This window comes from Daktulosphaira vitifoliae, unplaced genomic scaffold (assembly GCF_025091365.1).
Source record: "Daktulosphaira vitifoliae isolate Bord-2020 unplaced genomic scaffold, ASM2509136v1 Scaffold_1, whole genome shotgun sequence".
Taxonomy (NCBI): Eukaryota; Metazoa; Arthropoda; class Insecta; order Hemiptera; family Phylloxeridae; genus Daktulosphaira; species Daktulosphaira vitifoliae.
In genome coordinates, this window is record NW_026099572.1 from 38,021,178 (window position 1) to 38,039,473 (window position 18,296).

General features: G+C 33.3%; 1 protein-coding gene across 1 annotated transcript in view; it reads left to right on the forward strand.

The window, feature by feature from the left end:
• The first annotated feature begins 6,574 nt into the window (after positions 1-6,574).
• The window catches only part of LOC126906475 (transcription factor mef2A), a 32,282-nt gene continuing 20,560 nt past the window's right edge, over positions 6,575-18,296 (forward strand). The window contains exon 1 of the mRNA XM_050687059.1: positions 6,575-6,746. The gene's annotated coding sequence lies outside the window, so the exon portion shown is untranslated. The remainder of the gene's footprint in view (positions 6,747-18,296) is intronic.

Consider the following 18,296-nt stretch of genomic DNA (forward strand, 5'->3'; position numbering starts at 1 on the left):
CGGTTGTAGCCAATCACAAGCAATTCTACATTTCTAATACCACTTTATGCGCTTGTGAAATGTCCATTGTCCAGATCTAGGAACTAGTTAATACTAAAGTGTGGGTTAAATTTAACATTTCTTGCAATTATTTCTAAATTAATTTTAATGTAAATATTTTCTTCAGTTTTTCCTGGTTGGGTTATTTATTTATCTGTTATAAAGTATTTAACATTTTTTTACCTAGGCAGAAGTAGGAATGATGCCGAAAAATATTTAGCGATAAAAGTAGCAACACTCGCGTTTCACTTGCAGCTATCATTATAAAATATCTTCTGATGATAAGTCCAAAAGTTACAATCGACCTCTAATTTTCTTGATCACATCGTTTTCAATTTTATAATCTAGTTAAATATGTATCTTGTTATTAAAAAAAAATTAAGTTGATATAACACATAAGGGATGAACATAAATAGTATTTTATAACAAATAAATATATTTATATTTGTAACTAACAAAAGCAAAAAAAGATAAATTGAGAAGCTTGCATTTTTTAATGCAAAACACTCAACCTGTATAAAATAGCTAGAAGTGTTTTAATAACATTGCTTTAGGAATAACTTACCAAATGTTATTTTTATGAAAGAATAATTTAATTAAGACATTCATTTTACTATGCTTAAAAATTATGGGCTAATGTAAAGTTTACGGAATAGTAATGTATTATTATAGAAAGTATATTGAATTTAATTGACTTTGTTTGTAAATTTAAATCCTGAATTTTATTTTTCTCTCAAAAAAATGTTGTGTCATTGCAATATATTAAGTTTTATTTTAATATCTATTAAATTTCTTTTACTTTTATTTACATAAAAAGTCAAAGCAATAGAACAAAATTTTAAATAACAGCTTTTACACGAGCAGTAGACAAATTGAAATTTTTAAAATGTTGGAAGGTATAATTAATAAAAGGAACGAACTTTTGTCTGACTTTTCTACGTGTAAAACATATAAAATAAAATGCTGTTTGATTTTTTTTTTTGGTATATTTTTTATTGAGTTCTTTTGTTATAATATAATAGCGTTCTCATTTAATTTTGTAAATTTACTGACTATTTAACCATCTTTTACACTTTGTTTTATTTAATCGTTTTTTTTTTTTGTAGTTTGATTACAATTAATTACTTTTAGTTTTTTGTTATAATATGAGCACATCAACGAAAATCATCATTGAAGTATTTTACATAAAATTTTTATTACTGTTTTTAATTTTTTTGATAAACAGTAACGCCAGGCTATAAAAATTAAAAATTAGAATTGGACAAAAATGATCAGGTCAATTTTCCTTTAAGACTTTAAACATTGTTATACTCGTAAAATTTGTACTATTAATCGACGAATGAACAGTTAGAAAAAAAACGCACTTGTAGATTTTAATTAATGCCGTTTAGTTTAATGGCTATAATATACTTCTCGTAGGGTTTTCGATATATCATCAAGTTAATCAATTTGTCACTTATAATAATTGCGACCCTTGAAAAGGGAGTACAGGGTTCGAAAAGTTATCTCCTAAATAATTATGCTTTAATTAAATATACTTAAATTCACATTGATCTGTGTTATTAATTTCGAGAAGATATGTTTACTCCCAACAAAAATGATCCTATAAAATTTTAATTAAATATCCAACCGAAGACATGTTCATAAAATTGTAGTACACGAACATTTTTATTAACAATAATTCTTCCTGCGACATAAACAAATTCAATAAATAAAAACATAATCATCGTGTCGAAACGAACGTTACTCATTTATAAAACAGAGAAAAACGGCAGTATACGTAAGGCAGCCAGTGTAATAGTATAGTTTTTTAATGGCATAATTGTGTATGCAGATCACACGCACACACTAAGTCATATATGGGCTCGCGGGTCAAGATAGTTGGCGGTAATAACATACTTGCTCGGGTTTCGCCTTCCTAATAATTCATGCGGTCTCGCGGTAGTGCACAACTTATTATCATAAAACGCACAGTGTACCTGCGTGTGTTCCAAGATATGTGTTTGGACAAACAAAACGATTTCTCCGGCTGATATAGACGTTTTAATTTTTACCCTAAATGATTACAGAGTGCAGGTCTTCATGCGAAGCGGATACCGGCTGCGCAATGTGCTGGATAATAAGCGTATACGAAAATTGTGTGTACAAACGGTAGTCGTTCGAGTAAATATATAAAACAAATAATAATAAAGATGTGTACAGATATCATTATCACACGCTACAAACAATCGGCGAAAGAAACCAAGCAGAAAAAAAAAAACCAGTAAAATTATTCATAAATGCGCGTTTGCACCGGACCGATTTTTGCTTGAGAAAATTGACCGTGTCGCGCGTACATCTTATGGAAGCCGGCGGATTTACTTGTTGTTTCGAGTGTGTGTGCACGTTCGTGTATAAGAAGATTATTATCTGTTGAGATAATTTGATTTATGCTGGGTGTCGACTTTTAAAAAGGTATCGAGGCGGTCGGGGTGTATGGTAATATCCATTATGTACTTGAGAATATTGGATGTGACGTCGAGTATGTGATTTCTATAAGCACGAATTGTATGATCGACATAACAAAGGGTTTAAACAGTGATTATCAAAACTGAATCAAATTCATTTCACCGTTTAGTGTCTCGGCTGAAATAGATGATTTATTTGTTGAAATACTCGTTTTGTAAGCATTTAACAATGATAATAGATACACTGTTATATTCAGTGTAATACAACTTAAATGCTTAGATTTTCTATAATTACGCATTAACTCAGTGCACTTATAGTTTTGAAACTTAATGACGTTGGCTTTTAATTAGTCGGTGATTATTTCGATATTGAATGACGAAAACGCCACAGAGATAAATTTTATTTTGATGACATTTAAAGGTTCCATAGCTTCTTTGAAGGATATAAGTTCTTATGGGTGTAGCTTTGAGCAATATAAAATAATAGTAGCTGTGAATAGACTTGTGAATTTTAAATTATAATAAAATATAGCAATAGTTTAAACTGTGAATACTAATCATCTAAATCCATTAATTAATAAAAATGCGAAGAATAAAAATTTTTAATTTAAAATATCTAATTTTTAAAGATATTTGACTATAATATACGGGGGTTTTTTTTTTTGTAAAAATGTCCACTTTTGTAACTTTAACCTAAGAATTAATGAGTAATAATAATATCTACTAAAAATTTGTTTGTATACAAACCCCACGGAATACACGAAGAGTACAATATACTCTGCGCGTGTTCTTTGTCGTTTTGAATCAGTTTATTATACTGACCCAGTGAATTCGATAAATCGTTCAATAAATAATCTTAGCGGCGTTTACAGTACACATTCAAATAGGGTTATGTTGATATTCATTATTCGTCGAACAATGTCTTGTTAAACAATGTAAATACGCACCTAAGTAAATACATCTCAACCTGGCTTAACTGCTTAACGTTCACATTCTTGACATAAAATCACCCACCTATGTTTTTATGCGTTACTTTGTAATATCTTCCTAGGTTGTTTTTAATTTTGAGAAAAAAACAAGTCTCCTACATTTGAAACGGTAAACCCGTAAGCTGATTAAACACAATTGTTAGGGTTGATCCAAATGTATGAAAATGATTCACTGCATAAAGTTAATGGCATGTATTATATTATTAGCCATGCGTGAATAACATAATATTATATTGTCTTAATATGACAGTGTACGAAACAATTATCTGAACATCATCTTAGTAATCATATGCTTCAGTAACTAGTGACAAACCACACTTGAGCTGTAGCTATCATATGCAATGCAATACAATACATCACAAGTTGTTCTCTCGTATTAACTGCATTTTCAACTGTCCAATATTTCAAATGCCAACAGTTTAGTTTGTGCCAACAGACAAATCAAGTCACTGTAATATAACGTTTGTTGTTTATTTCAATTCGGCGCTTAGTACTCTTGCGAAAGTTACATCTGATTGCCACAGTCACATTTAGTTGGTATCAAATCAAAAGTTACTAAGAATAGATATCCTAAAGATTAAATTTTTGGACGATGAATTACACACGACTGTCATACAGGTCGTATGAGAATAAAAATTCCGTTAAAAATATTCTCAATACATTGAGATATATTAAAAAGTAAAACGCTGAATTATTTTGTTTAAACCTCTTTGTAAGGTTTCGAGTTTGTATGACTTTGTCAGAGGATAGTAGCAAAGAAATATTTTTCGTTTGAGGCTCGGGATGAAGTCTTTTAATCTCCCAATACTATAATCTCGACAACGATATAGTCCTAAAGCCGATTAATAATAATATGTACTGGCTGATTTTGTGTTTGAAAAAACCAAACAAAACTTATAAATACATATAATTTCGCGCTCTAATCACATAACATTGCAATGTTATGTTTCGGTCGTGTTTGATTCTGCAATGCAAAGATGACCATATTCGTGAGAACCCAGTCCGGTCTCAGACGGTGCAATATTTCATTGTCTTTTATTTCCGGTCCATCCCGAAAATGCGAGCGCGGTCGATTCACCCGTTTTATACACACACACCGAGTGAAAGTTGTCGTTTCCGATGTGCTCAGATACATATACACTCGAATCGTGAGACCCCGTCAGTGACTGTCCATATTGCGTGGGCTTGATTGATCGGACGATCTTCTCGCGTGATCTGAGATCGCACACTGACGTTATATTATTATCGTATGTCCGCCATTCTTTTTCCTCCGTACCACTATAATATGCGTATAGAAGTCAGCTCTTTACAAACACATTGTGTCGCTCACCGCCTCCTATACGTCTACGGCAACGAGCCGGACATATGATGCAGATAATGATCGACCTCATCTCCCTGCCCATCTATCCTTCACCTGTGTCTAAAGTTTTCCTTCTTCGAGATTTCAAGTCGTGGGACGGCCACATAACATGCCAGACAAATAGTCGATATATTGTAGTGCCAATACGGTCCTCTTGTTGCATTTGAACACACACAGCGTACTAAACAAATAATTATAACCAATTTTCATTTTGATTTTCTCTTGTTCGTTCATAATTGGATCGTAAAACATGCTACACTTTATGGAAATAATACACATGATTTTCAAACATACCAACTCTTTATTGTTGTGGTTGAACCGATCTGCACGTAAATATATCTTTTCTATCATCTTCGTTTCCACGATCATTATTTTCGTGGTTGCAAGTTTTAGACGTATAATTCGTACCACTAAATTTCGAATATTATAATTTGTAATTATAATTACTTATTTTACTGTACTACGAGTTATCTCTATTGTCGAAACATGTTTTTATTTCATATAAATCACAGGTGAATTGGCGTGGTGTAGTTTATGACTTAATAACAATATGTAATCGTTGAACATTGTATCATATATTTTCTGTTATTAAAATTATTTTTTTAATAAATATATGAAAAAAAAAAACATTTATTGTTAAATATTCTGACTTTGACGAATTACTAATAATTAATTATGCAAATTGCATTAGATTTCATTTATAGTGAATTTATTTTTTTTTTAAGTAAGTTTGATCCACTTCTTACTCAAGCGTCGAAGTTACTAAACAAACATTTTTTTTTTTTATTAAAACTTGTTTAAACTTTCTAATTTAGAGATCAATTTTACGTTAAAATGGAATTATTTTAGTATAAATTTATAAATATTTGATTTCTATGTAATATTTTTCACGTGTAAAATATAGTAAAGTTTAGATTAATGTCAATAATTATAAATTCAATATGAAACATTAACAAATGTAAAAGAACATTTGATAACTAAACTAGTTCGTATCTTATTCAATTCGAAATCGTGTATATACTCTAAACATAAATGTTCTTGAAATTCAGCATCAAAATGTAGTAAAGTTATCAGTCTCATAACAGATTATGTCAGAAAAACAATTATTTTTTTTAACTTTTTAAAATTACAATTCAAAGATATATTGTTTATAAATCAACATACCTAATATATTATAAATCAATAATTTTTAATTTTTGATTAATGTTTATTTTAAATATAGTAGGAAATTATCAAGGCAGTTCAAAAATTTAAATGAAAATATTAATTGATATATCAATTAATACATTTGCAGCAGTTGTACAATCATACTACGATTTTCATAGTTGCCGAACCACTGGTGGAGGTTATATGTGACAAGTCAGGGCCGTGAGGGCGTTGAAGTAAAACCATGACGATGGGGTTAAACAACGTTATAATACACCGTGGATAGTAAGAAAAACTATAAAGAAAGACAGATATAGTGTTGAAGCTGTTGTAGCGGGAAATCTAAAGTGAGTGAGAGAAAATGAGACGACGTATAGGAAAAACCACATAGGAAAACGTTTTTAAACTACTATACGCTTCAGCCATCGGTTGTTTTGAATGGAAGGAGGTGGAGAAAACAACCGTAAGAAGAACAACACAGATCGGGTGGGTCTGATCTTCAACGTGTGCAACAGTTTTGCGTAGACCATCGGGTCTATCTGGTTGCACGTGCTAATAGATGTGGTGAAACGTGACATTTGCAGTTATCAAAATTCGCGTATACGTTTCAGTAGTTTTGTCTGAGATTCGATTTACAACGTGTTTGATTTTTAATTTCGGATATATTTGTAAGGTTCATACGTTCAGTGAGCGCACGAACGTGAATTTATATTTCCAACAAAATGAGCAAATGATATCTTAAATCCGATTTACATAAGATAACAGGTAAGATTAGTTATTAAGAAATAACAATTAACCAATTGAAAAACCCAAAAGTAACATTCAAAGTGATCCTATGTCTTATTGATAAGTATTAGGATAATTTTTTAAAAGTCAAATTTGAAAATCTATTTTGAAACTTTCAGTTTAGTCTCAACATTTTTTATCTGGAAAATTGCGACTACTTTGATAATACAAATTAATAAGAAATATTGTCACCCCTCGAGCATACATTATCATATAAATGTTTTATGAAAAAGTAACTGGTTATAGTTTTTTTTTTAAAGATAGAAGCTAAACATTACCAGCGAAAGCTCAAGTAAAATATACTGATTTTTATTTATAGTAAATGTGAAGTATTCGAAAATTCGTTGAGTAGCTTGTTTCAGTACATCATTTACTTAATATTTGCTTACTTAATATCCATAAAATTAAATAATCGAAATAATATGTTTTTAAAATACAAAAGAAGAAATAGAAATGTTCCGGCTAATTTGAAGTTTGCACTTAATAAAGGCATATGTAGCGATTACATTAATTTATTATTTTAAGATTCATGGAAACAATTCATAGATGCTAGTTGCCAACATGTTTGGAAAAATAATTCTGTAAATGGCTAATACATTTTAAATTGAAGTTTATTATAGTTTAGGTAATTGCTCAGTAATTATATGTTAATATAAAAGTTTTCATTGGAGAGCGTGGTGAGGCACAGCACTTTTTTCAGTCGCTTCTTCAGCGCTGATAATCAGATGTTTGCTATCGTTTCTCGGATGGTTAACTATACAAGAACTTTAACATTGACATACACTTTACCCTTTTTTGGTTCTCTCAGCCGCAATGAGGTTGCCCATGTAAAACTGCTGCCGAGCGGTAAGGTAGAGCCGACCCCAAATAATCGGGTTAGATGCCGAGATAATATGAAAGTTTTCATATTCCGATAAAAAATAATGATGTTCTGCAAAATGTTTGCAAATAATTTCGTCAGTATACATTTTGTAATGATCCTTTTTTGTCAAATTTCTAGTTCATTTTAGCAGTTTATAGTGGCCAACGTATTTCAGCGTGGGCGCATAGTCAATCGTGACAAGCAATATAAATTCGACGTATCTAGATAGGCTGTTAAAAAAAAATCATTCACATGCATTGATCTAATACACGGTCACATTAAACCCAACCAAACGGCGTCGAAGGAAATAGAAAAAACGAAGTAAAAAAAAGAAACCGAGCTATGCATGTACAAATACATACATCACGCGAAGATGGCGTTGTGAAGGAAACCCGCACAATCATGTTCTGTTAATCAGGCGACGACAACGACGTGTGTGCCGGTCTGTGTCATTATTTCCCATACGGAAACGAGTGTTTTTCTTTCTTTGGCGCGTTTATCATCATCTCTACATCGATACACTCAAAGTCATTTACAGCTCGACCTGTGAATTTCCATAGCGTATCTCCCGGACAAATCTGACCGATGTAGGAGGGGGGGGGCACATGTGTGTATAGCGAATTCACAATAATAATGTTACGCGTTTCTCCTGCCCGAGTTACGAATCTAAACGACGTCGTTGGCAATTTTAATCGAACGAGACGCTTATAAGTTTAATTTGTTATTCAAACTAAACGCATTTTTAGATCGGAATCCGGTCGGAGTTTCTCGATTCGCAAATCCAACACAACATTGAATTATTCGTATTATTACAAAAACCGCTATTAACATAATTTTTAAAAATAATGACACGCCGTTGAGACTATTTTGCAATTCAATACTTTCAGAGTAATTTTTTTATATACTATGTAATATAGTTTATTTTCATTGTTTTAAAAACATTTCAACGTTTAATTTGCGTACGCTCCCTATGCACGTTCTTAACGAGTCTGTAAAAAAAATGATCGTCTTAAATCAATTACAAGGTCAAATGGCGGCGATATTTTTTTTCGTATAACGAAAACAATGTTTTTGACGGTTTAGAAAATCGAATTCGGATACTAATGTACTATTTAAATGGATCGTTAGGAGAAAACCAATTAAATCTATGAAAACAATGTCGTTAATCGAAACTTAATAAAACAGATACGATAAATTCACACTCGACTGTGATGTGTACCTGTTGTGACCGCTCGTCGTTTAGCTAAGTGGACCTATTTAACAATGAGAATGATTTGTACGAGTCAGCTAAGACACGGCGTATGTATTAAATGTGTACGGCATGCAGTGCGTCTCGGAATCGCTTTTGTCATGGTTCATATATGAATGAATTTCGGTGAGGGCGGGGGGACCACAGCGTACTATTGTTGTGTGTGTGTGTGTCTGGGAAAAAGACGCTGAGGGGTGGGGGCAATCGCCGAGGAATGAATGAATCCCTACAGCAGTCGGTAGCGGTGGAGTGCATGCATGGAGCAGCGATTTCACACTCGGTTTGTGTGTGGCAGGCCAGCCGTATCGACACATCAATGGATATGCCGCCGACACCGGATGCTTCCAATTGATCTCGTGAAGAAAAATGCACGGAAAACTCTACTCGGCGAGGATATGAACACGTAATTCACCACACTAGTGTTCGTCTAAGACACAAGGACGTTTCTGGGAAAAGTACATTGTTCTGTACTGTCCCGAAAATAGTGGAACGCTCTTAAAAAAGTCCGTTCTACTTACTGGGTCTAAGTCAGTGCGCGTCGATTTTCATTTAAATCGCATTCGTTATTGGATATTTTTTATTAAATTGAAAAATATGTTTGATTAGTTGTTAAGTGGAACAAAATAATACAAGACAATAAAAAAAGTTTTTTAGTAAACTTAACTAATTAAAAAAAAAGTTTCAGCGAAGGATAGTGTAAATCCGAAATACCATAAAACATCGATATTTATGGTCTTGTATTCTAATTTCTTAATTGAAATTTTTAACAGAGACGATCACACAGACGACGTATTTTTATTTGGGGGGGTACGTAAAACATGATTACAATTGCGGCGTCCTTTTTATTCATTAGTCTCCCTAATTCAGTTAAATTGTCAATTTAACTTAATTCATACAAATACGAATATTTTTTTAATAATAATAATGACATCGAAGAACATATAAAGTATTAAAAGAATACTTATTGTTACGCAGCATTAGATGCTTAACACGTCAAATTTTCATGATTATTTTTTAATGACTGAATATCACAAAATCTCGAATAGTTTTAACTAATGTTGTTTTAATAACAATAAAAGTGCAGTGACAATAAATAGTACGTCTAAAAAATAATTGAAATTACGTTTTATCAACCTTCTCATTCAATTATACTTGTTGTATACACTATCAATTATGCACACGATGCATAGGTGTAGAGTGGTCAAACTTTTTTGGGGGCTAAAAATATGTTCACCCTGCAAAAAGTTATTTTTATATAATAATGCATTAATTTCTGGGGGCATTAACAGCCCTAGCCCCCGTCCTACATCTACGACAATGTGTATAATTATTCAAATTAAATTTTGATTAATGTTTGTGTAAAAATACAATAATGATAATACTAAAGCTATTTTATTTAAAAAAAAATAATATTTTAAAGAAAAATATTTCTTTTTAGATGGAATTAAGTTTCATTTGAAGTTTTCTATGTACGGTTAATAATGTAGTAGAACGATAACATTGTGAAACAGTAAGTTGTCTGATGTTTTATCACATAGTTTCACTTATATTTGATGGTCAATTAACTGTATTTTAATGATGGGAGCAATCCCTTTGAGTAATTTGATGTCATTTAGGTCAATCCTTTCACTTTTTTTTACAAAGGTAATGTGTATATTTTTGAGTAAAGAGTGAAACATACATAATAATATTTTTATCATATGTAATTAGGAAAATAATTTTGATTAACTTCAAAGATAAGCCGTCAAAAAAACTTAGTTCTATTGTTTTTAAAAAAGGATGACGCGTTATCAAGCGTATGTTCTTAAACTGAAATATTATCATTTTTAATTCAATTTATACTATGTAATCTCATTAAATTCTAATTTAATTTAAGAAAGTGAATTCTAATGAAATTTTCCAAAAATCCTTTTTTTATTCATCCGTTACATAAATGAAAAAGATATAAAAAAAAAAACTCTGATAATCTTTTTATAAGACTTATTGAAAATACCACTTTTGGATTAATTATATAAATATATGCAAAACTTTATGCATTAGTAACATAAATGACGGGTTTGTTGAGAGATGATAGATTTCTACATCGCAATTAAAAGATTATCGTTCGCCTTTACTTGGTAATTGCTTATAGAGGATTAAAACGCACGATTTTATAGGACGGAGAAAAATAAAAGCTTTCGTTGTGCTTGTGTGTGTGTGTGCTGAATATGGAGGGGAGTGCGGCGCCCAAAGGGATGTAAGAAAAATAAGAGAGAAAATAATTAAAAAATATAAATTAAACGTCGTATTTACATACTCGGTTAAATCTCCGGGGCGCATGTATAAGAAGCTTGCATGATTGCTAAGAGAAATGAGTTCGTTAAGAAAACTGCGGGCCATCGGGCAGAGTGGTGGACGGGTGAATCGAGTTCGTCGAGTATGGCGAGGGATATGGAAATCCTTATTTTAAAAAGGGTTTGGAAAAACTTCGGCACAGGGGTGAAAGGCGAACGACGAAGAGAATTTTAATTTCACTTGAGAATGAAGAGAAAACATTTTAACAGAAATAAGAAGGCAGTGAGGGCTGGGAATGGCGATAACTAAGGCCAACAGAGTAGTGGCTGTACATCGAGAGGACAGTGGAGGCAATGGTGGAAATTAGAAACGGGAAAACTGCGAGGGTAAATGATGGGACCCGTCACAGACCGCCCGGCTCGAATATAAAATCTTAAACCCTCTCACTCATTCTTTCTCTCTCGTCTTCTTTTTCTTCTCCTGCCACCTTCTCCGCAACTCCTTCGCTTCCTGAGCGTATATATAATACATATATTTATACACAAGGCACCAAAGTTCTTAATAATGCGTACACCGGGCACACGAATCTTTTATTTCTTTGTCTTGACTTGCAACCACCCTTTTTCGTATATACTCATTGATTAGCTTTAAAAACAACCCGTATTCTGCAAAAAAGGCTCCTGATATATTTTTTAATAATTTATCAGAAACTCTCGTTGTTAATAAATGTACAACATTTTTGGCTGAACAATTTATTCTTACATTTCGACTCGTTTGAAATAGCAGATTTTATAGTGAATTTTATTTTTAATTTTTTACAAACGCATCGAATAACCTCATCGGTTAATGTCGTTGAATAAAACTTTTGGGGGCTGTTGAAATACACAGCAAAAATTGTTGAAAAAAATAAAACGATTTAAGCAAATATCAATCAAATAAAACTTTTTTCTCTAAACTAAATTACAATTATTAAATATGAAATCAAAAGAATTATCTGCAGTAACTATTTTGAGAAAATAAAATTTTATGTGATATTTTAGTAAATATTTAGAAACCTAACGACCTGTGTCCGCCTACAAGATCTGTGATAACTTTCAGTCTACTATTTGTGTCATAACTCATAACGATCGCCATGAGTTCATCTCAAATGTATTGGTAAATTGTTTTCAAATACCTTCCAATCAGACTTGGATTTGAATTAGTCTTTTTTCGTTCAATCGATTGTTTTAGGTGACATAATATTGCGATTATTTAGGTAAGGAAGTAGGTATTATCTGTTAAAAATACAAAGGTTGGTCGTAGATTGATGCATAAGTTCCATGATTCGTCTAAATAACTATAAAAACTAATTCACAGAAAATTAATGATCCTATACTAACGGAAACCGCTAGAAGTTTTCTAATTAGTGGGAGGAAAGAAAAATTAACCTTCAGGATGTAACATGCTTTATAGTTAATAAGAAATAAAAATAAAGCTCTAATTTTTTTTTAAAACATACGACACAACAACAGTTGGTTGAAATAAATAAGAACATATGAACATGTTCAATCGTTGTGGCTATATTCACAAATCTAACATTTTTGTACAATTTAGATTTTCATTTTTTACTTGGTTGGTTCGTTTCGATGCGGTGATATCATATGAACCGAAGAACTGACGTGTGACCATCCAGCGCAATTTCCTAGCCACAATGTCACGCTTCCAAACTATATCGGTGATTTTGAAATAACCGTCACATCCTTCTCGTGGCTATATAATAGTACTAGTTGAAGACAGAATCAAAAAAAAAAAATGTTATAATAATAATAAAAGAAAATCGCTATTGTTAACACCTTTGATCTGTTATGTTCTTGGCTAATTAACCCCAAACAATTATGTTTTTTTCCCTCGCACAACATCACACACTCATGAAAATTGCAGTTTTTCAAGATTGGACCGCATACACAGGAAATCTTTGGATAAGTGCCACCTGTTGTTATTTTGGTTATCAGTGTAATGTCACATTATATGCCACACGATGTTAATAAATCTGTGCACCGATAGTATTTTTTTATTATCTTAAATAGCAAAAGTTGATATTCTTGTTGAAAAATTATATATTTTTTCTAAATTTGCTTTTCCTATCGTGAACCTTTTTACAATTTACGTTTATATGTTCAAAAGAAATAATAATGCAGAATGCTTAAATATAATTTGTGAGAAAAAATAATTGGACATTTATGGTTGAAATGAATAACTAAGACTGACATTAATAATTTAGAAATACTTTGTCTAATAAACACGTTATTTTATTTATCGTAAAGAAAATCTTGTCACGTTACTATCATAGACAGTTGTAAACCCTATCGGTGTTTTTCGGGTGTTTTTTCTAAAGGTTAAGCTTTGCCGTAAAAGTTATGTGATAATCTTTTATTAAAATATTCCCGGGCATGTCCTCGACAAACAACGAGAATATTATTTTTAATTTGTTTTCATTAAATTTTATGATTATATCAACACTAAAGCATTTTTGAGAGGGTTATTATTTTTAGTCGTTGAACAAAAAATGAAACACTAAAGAGCCATATTTTTTGACTTGAATATTCTTTAGAGAATATTTGATATTATTGTTACCATGTGACAATCAACCAAATAAATGATTCCATCATAAATATCCAAGTTTGATTGAATATTAAAAAAAAAAAATGATTTAGTACAATAATTTTTTTTAAGAATGTAGTCTTCCGCAATAACCTGCAGAAGAATGTTCTCGTTGTTACCGAGAATATCTTTACTCGTCATAGCTGTTTTACTAGGATTGAGTGCAGTTGGTTTCCCGTTGCCTTTTGCACCGCTGTATAGACATGAAAAAACATGTAAGACTATTTTTACAAGAGTTATTAATTGCGTATGATCAAACGTCACTTGATTAGAGCTAATCGCGAAAATAAATGAATGCTCCAAACGAAATAACTGTTCGATTTCATGAAAAAATCTTCGGTGTTTGCGCCAAGTTTAATACGGTAATTAGTAACCGTTACATCCTCTCGGAAGTAAAGTTCTTACAAGAGAGGAATGGGAGAGCGTTGACTATTGTTACCTCATAAACGAGCCATCGGCAAATTAGCGATAGACTTATTACACGTTCTCTACGGGGGACATTTTAATTTTAAGCCGGTTCACCTGTACTGGCCTATTACTATTGTCATGTCGGTTCGGTAAAACATTGGTCAGACAATATTATTCATCGCAAACGTTACACTGGTACCCTCGGAATCCGATACATCCTCTGACTGATGACACCGCGACGCAATGTTTTGTCGCGCGTTTTTGGAAAATCAACGTCGCCGGCCAACCGAAAAATAAGAAAACGCAAAATGTCAAAGACGATTCGCATCCGTTTGGGCTGTGGCGGCGGCCTAATAGTTATACTCCACCGACGGACCGCACTTAATCACGACCGAACCGCTGAGCCATTGGAAAAACAGTCTTCGTGTGTGGCTGTGTACTTGTGTGTCAGTCGGTCATCGGTTCTCGTTACGGAAAACGTTTATTTGTTTTGCTCGTTTCGTGCGACGATTCGCGTGGTAAGAAAAATGCCCTCGGCGGCTACGGCGTTGGCATACACTTCCATTGTCGGCATGTCGAACCGACACACGACGTGTGTGTGTGTGTGTGTGTTTGGAGAAACATTATCGATCCCGACCATCCCCCGACCTCGTGTAGATTAGTCAAAGTTAAATTTCGTTATTACACACGAACACATTATAAAGGATATACGCACATGGATCGCGTGTGCGAGTTGGGGCTTTCTGCGTCACACACATAAGACATTAGTAACCCCGCTGTCCCTCTGCTGCTGCACCGCCATGTCGTGGTTCGGGCACTGCTATATAGGCGTCCCGCGTCCGAAACTCTCCGCCGACGACCGCTATCGTGCGTCCTCCTGCCGTATCCTTCTCCTTAACCCTCGTTGGACATATGCAAAGACAGTGCGCCGGACAACACGTAGACACTCGAAAATACATGTCGGCCACGAGCCAATTCCACACGCACATTACTGCCTGGTGTAATACGCGTATACATGCATGTGGCCGACAGTGTATATGAATATCGATTGAGAGACCGACTCGGCTTTGTGCGGTGAGCCGTTGTCCCTTTTAGACACCCTCCCTGCCGCGATGCATCTTATACGCCCTTCCGTCCGTCCATCCTTTTAATTAATTACTCGGCAAAAGCTCGGGCATTAAAGACGTAAAACGGAGAGCACAACCGACGCTCGGACAGTATCTGAGAAAAGCTACCGATAATGGTGATAAAGTTCTGCGTACAAGAAACGTGCGCTACAGATAACCTCAGTGTCATTAGCGCAACAATAGCAAAGTTAATTGTCACCAGCAGAGCGGTCGAGTCGTATGCATATGGGACACCGTTTCCTACAGACATCTCGGCCGACCGGAAGGATCAGACTCGTGAGTCGGTAAATTTACACAATATTGTTTACTAGTGACGCATTCGTAAAAAACTCGATATACAATATGTTTGTACGTTTTCAAAGGAACACTTTATAATTATACAATTGTAACGATTAAAGTGTAAAATTTAAATAAAAAAAAAATGTTTAATACTAAAAGCAAATGTAAAATAGACATTTATTAAATTAAATAATTGTTAATAAATGTAAATAATTATACAAAGTATCTACCATTGGTTAAGTTGTATATAATTCCGGTAATCTATAAGCGACAAATATTTTATTTTTAATTATAAACGCTGAAAAAATGTTTGTTAAAAACAATATTATTCGACGCCAAAATGTACGGGATTCAGTGAATTTCCCCAGAACTTAGGAAACATGGTCCGTTTCAAAACTTTCACTAAAAAATATGAAAAATACTACTTGTTTTGTGGTATCCATTGGGCTGTTTACCATAATGATCAATCTTCTATAAATGATTTTGTTTAATAGGCTTTCTTTTCACGATGGCTACTAATTATCTCATGAAATACGAGTAGCGCTGAATTTTATAACCTTTAGAAAATAAAACGTTAGAAAGATTATGGCGGCGACTCGCTCAATTTTTCCAGTTTTGAAAATTTCACAGAAACGTAGTGCGATTTTGCTTAGGAAGATGCTAAGACTTGAAAGTAATGCGAACTTTAAGATTCGGTCTAAAGCATATTAGAACCGATCGATTATTAATTGTTGCATAATGTTTATCAAAACTCTATTTAAATGTATAGTATTAATTCGACGGGTAATAACTCAAATGCGATTGTTTCGTTACAGTTGTTGAACTTTGTAGACCTCTGAATTCTCATAAGTAGGACGTCGTGAATGGTTTATCATTGTAATGTGTATTAATGGTCGAATAGTGAAGTCTAAAAGACACGCAGACGTAATTGACCGCCGCCGAGATTGCCAGTGACCAAATGATTCGCCCGTGGATATTTGATTCGCATTTTAGTCAATTTACCTCCCACGTGAAGTTATTATTTTTATTATGTTTTCTCCTATACATTTTTATGTTCCCGTCTTTATTCGTGTCGACCTGTCATCGTTGAAAAATCGAATAAAACCACGGCGGTGGCGGCTACCGTGGAAAAAAACTGTAAAAAAAAAAAAAAGACGCCGCCTCAGAAGTCGACAAAACACCTCATACGAAGTCAATTACCGAATTATCATGCTCCTGGTGTTTAAATGATTAATGCGTGCTGTATGCTGGACGGGTTAAAAAAACGGAAAAGACGGGAAAACATTAAGTGTCTTACCTACCACCGGATGCAAATTACCTCCAAGACGTCGTCGTCATTAAACCACGATTTTTTTTTCTTCGTACAATCGTCTGATGGGATATGGTGTACATAAATGATGCCTTTCTGCGTTTTGTTTCTACGAAATATGTGTATCTGTGTGTATGTATTATATGTCATCATTAGTCTTTAATCTACCTGAGCGTGACAATATTGCCCCACCCCCCCCATATCCAGTACCGAAAGAAGTACCACATTGAAAACCGTGTATCCTCAGCAAGATTTCTCGGCGCACACAAGTCACTAGACCAAGTACACGATTTCCAACGAAACGTTTCGGACTTAAAAATAGAACAATTACTTACACACTCGCCTTAATATCTGTTGTGATAGCTACTCGCGCATCATATTTATAATGAGTCGGTTACATAAGTCTTTTTTTTCTCAACTGAACTATTAACAAATTATTTTTTAATTTGAATATTCGTCAGCTGCCATTAATACGATTGCGATTACATTATAATAATAGATTAGGTAACAAAAGCAAATAGCTAACGCATACGGACAAGGCGACATTTTGTTCACACAAAAAATCGGTTTTTTAGTTGGTACATAGATATTTCCCTTCCGTTACAACTAGTACGAGTTTCAAGGATTACGAACAGACCATAGTGCGATCTTTATCGGATTCTGTACGGACTCAGCAGATTCCGTACCGTCTGGAAAATAAATGTAATAATTACTATTTTCTGTTTTTTATGTGCAAGTTAGTAGAAGTCATACGTCAAAATCAATAACAAGAAAAAAACTATTACGGCGGAGAAGGTTCGGATTTGATGCATCGACGATTACGTTTTTCCAAAATAAAAAGAACGAGAAAAACATACTTATTCTATTACTTCACTGTTTTGAAGATGATTTCTCTCGACTCGAGTGTGTTGGACCGAGATATTCTAAACGATTGAACCGTATCAGTGTTGTTCTTGTTTTCGCTACTCTCAATCCTATAATGATATCTTACAAAAAACATACCCCCGGCAACGATAGGTCGCTATTTTTTCATACAAACTCGACCGCTGTAACAGCACAAAACTACTGTGTCAACTACAAAGGTTTTTAAAAGTCAGTGTTTATTTTCTAATGGATTTACCGGCATGCGTAACCTTTTGGCCAAACCCGATGGCCATTATTACATAATTAACGAATAAGTTAAAAAAGGAACACTGCAAGTTGGACAGTAGTGTATATAATCTCGAAAAGTAATTTGTCATCACTTTTGTCGTGCTTATTGTGTAAGTATGTAATTTTATATAATCAAAAAATGAAACTACGCGTATTACTTTTCTTGAAGTCCTTCGCGAAGATAATAATTGCCTATTACCTATTACACATAAACAGAATTATACGAGTT